Genomic DNA, 3,545 nt, shown 5'->3' on the forward strand with positions numbered 1-3,545 from the left:
CCAGTACATGAGCTCGAGAATGTTCTGGGGTGCCATCACCTGGACCCCTCTTGGTGTTTTTCTTGATATTCATTTTTTTTTTTCTTTTTTGAAGATTTTGTCATAGGGTGTATCTGCTCACCAGTGAAGAGACAGACGAGACACTGAGAGGGAAAGTGAGAAATCACCCCCCCATGGGGGATGGCCATGTTGCAATCCCTCCTCCTTCATTCTCCTTGGGATTTTGGGTACACACGTACAGGTGCCCAATGTGATTTTCAAGCCACCAGGTCCGGAACTTGAACCATGGTCAGCCATGTTGCAGTCCAGTGCCTTAACCACCATGCTACCTGCTGGCACCTTTACTGATATTCTTTTGAAAGAATTACAAAAAGAATTTTAAACCAGAAACTATAAATATAAATGAACAACTGAAAGGTCAGGAAACTTGAAAGAAAATTTATTATATGAATTTGTTAATTCAGTATTCTACTGCAAAAGAATAGAAACACAACTTGATGTAGAGAAAATTCTTTACTTATGAAGTGTGAGCAGCCAAGCAGTAAGCAAGAAAGAACATGTACTATAGTTAAAAATAAAAATAGTAATAATATTAATAAAACAGTGACAAAGAGTACATAGAAAGTTCTAAAGAAAACGTCCATGAAGTGAAACTAAACTTATAAAACATTTGTTAAACAAATTAATATTATGACATTAATCTGGAAGTTAGCCCAGGAGTTAAGAGATAAATAAGAAATAGATTTCAGTTTTAAGCTATTTTACTGCTAAAGATTGAAGAAAGGGTATTAATTTATTGTCTAAATGACCTCAACACTTCACATCAGTTTAGTAATATTTAATATAATATATTTTGTGCTATATAAAAATTTATATTGTATTATATTACATTTTCTCATTTTCCATTTGTTGTTCCCAGTAATGTGTTTCTGTCCATTTTATCTTAATGGGAAACTTACTCACTCTAATTACGTGGCAAAGAAACTGTCAAAACTAAAATGCCAGTGCTTAATGTAAAAATCAAAGAAAAAAGTCAGTAGCTGTTTTTAGAATTATATATTGAATGCAGTTATTACTTTTATTTTAAGATAAATTCTTTTAAACCTGTAAAATAGAATAACAAGTCAAGTCAAAGTTTAACACACACAGACACACACACAATACACACACATATACACACAGAGGAAAGAGAAGGAAAACAGGGTAGTGGTGAACAGAATTGAAATGTAGCTAGCTGTTCCACTAATTTCTATTTAACTTGAAGTCTAATTTTATATTTTTATATATTTTTTCCATTGAAACCCTACTATAATGGCAAGAAAAAGTTTTTTTCTTATAAAAACTTTGAAATATGAATATTTTAGTGAGCTCATCATATTTAAATGCAGGGATGAAGTGAAATGAGCATCTATGATTCACGTCAGTGGGGTAAGAAAATGTATTTTTCTGGATAAGAATTTAAAGAAAAAAAGCAAAGAAAGGAGAGAGAAGCAAAAAAGAAACAAAAAGAAGGGACATAAAGAAAAAGTTATTACTTATCTATCACTGCATAGTAAATTACCTCACAATTTACTGAATTTGAGTAATAACTGCATTTTATCTCACACTGTTTCAGTGAGTTAGAAATCAGGTGCATTGGAGAGGAATCATCCTGGTTCAGGACAATTCGGGTTCAGACTCACGGGAAGTTGATCTGAGATGTTGCCCAGGACTGCAGTTGTCTGAAGGCTTAATGTTGGATGGAAGATGGAGGATCTGTTCCAAGACGGTCTTTCACATGATGGGCAATTTGGCCGGACTGTTGACAGTAAGCCCAGTTTCTGACCAGGTGGATCTTTCTATATAGCTGCTTGAATTTCTTTACAAGATGATAGAAAGTTCCCCCAGAGTAAGGTATTAAAGAAAATATAGTAAAGCCACCATTTCTTTAATAGCCTAACCTCAACATCCCTACTTCCATGATGCGAAGTAGACATACATGGTGCAGTAGTTAAATCTTGCAAATTGAGATATCAATACATTGCCTCACATAGTTACCAGTTTTTGCAGTATTATTTTTCACAGTACCAATTCCCATTCAAAAGCAGTGGGTATTAGTTTATTTTCCCCTATGTTGCATTCTTCAAAAGAAATGAACATGTCATAGCTCCTTCTATCGTGTGAAGAATGAATGAGAGGAAGGCAAATAGAGTTTAAACAAAGCACTGAAACATCATGATTCTCATAAATGCATGCTCTCCTCCTCCTCTTCTCGTATGAAGTTAAAATCAAGACCCTGTGGGGATGTGTTAGTCTTGGAGATATAAGGGCCATGCCATGGAGAAGGAAGGATTACACGCTTACATCGAGATTCTCTCTCCAACTCAGTTCTGATGTCCAATACCTCATTGGGTCTGTTTGCTTTGAGGAAGGTGATGTATAAGCAACTATTATAAGATTAAGAAAACTATTAGAATTCAAAAGTATATGAAAGAGTACGCATGATACTTGGGCCAGCAGATGCCGTAGTGGTTACGTCACTAGACTCCTACGTAGCCAACCATCATTTAGGTCCCAGACCTGGTAGCTGGAAACTCATGCCAGGCGTATGTGTGCCCAAGATCCTGGGAGGAAAATGGAGAGGAATTCTCACTTTCCCTCTCACTGTCTCTTGCAGTGAGCACACACACCCTAGTGCAAAAACCTCCAAAAAAAAAAAAAAGAAAGAAAGAAAGAAAAGAAAAGAAAGAATATGCATGATATTCTACTAAACCACTCACTAGAGAGGGAAATCATTTGAAAATGTCACTTGCACTAGAATCATCAGACTCTAGATTAATTTGGGGTGATCATGGCAGAGTTCTTGGCTCAGACAGTCTTGTACAAGATGTGTCTTCAAATAACAGCATAAATAATAAAGCAGCTGGAAAAACTTCACTGAACTTAGAAAAGTCTTTTACTTTGCTTAATTTCTAAATCTATCCCACATAATTTGAAATCATATAGCTGTCATGTTAGAAATAATATATTTACTCATTTAGAAAAAGTTATCTACAAATGTTCTAGCTTCTAATTTCAAACTTGGGAGTCCTGACACTCATTTGCTAATATCTTCAAGTGTGCCAAATTCACTATGCTGAAGATGTAGACTTTATTTAGATTTTACACAAATAAAATATCATCCAGTTATCAGACTTTGTTTTCCTTGGAAGAAATAGAATGCAATTTCTTTTTTCTTTCCTTACTTTTTTTTTTTTTAGTGAGCCATTAACATGAATACCATTAATTAGGAAACCGAAGTGCCTCAAACTAACCCATTTCACTATAATCCAAGGGTTATTTTTTAGAGATTGGACAGCCAGCCCTCATGCACCTAAATAGACCACATTGAGAATAATGCTAGGAAGATCTAGGAAGGTAGCAGGCTTGAGAAGTGAGCAGCATCTCCAAAGAATGACCATCATTTACAGTGCAAAGTTCATAATAAAGATTAGTTCCTAATTACATGTTTTTAAGCAACCCATCAATCAAGAGCTTTTCCTAATCATAAACTTCCCCTGAAGATC

This window comes from Tupaia chinensis, unplaced genomic scaffold (genome assembly GCF_000334495.1).
Source record: "Tupaia chinensis unplaced genomic scaffold, TupChi_1.0 Scaffold000657_1, whole genome shotgun sequence".
NCBI classification, from domain to species: domain Eukaryota; kingdom Metazoa; phylum Chordata; class Mammalia; order Scandentia; family Tupaiidae; genus Tupaia; species Tupaia belangeri.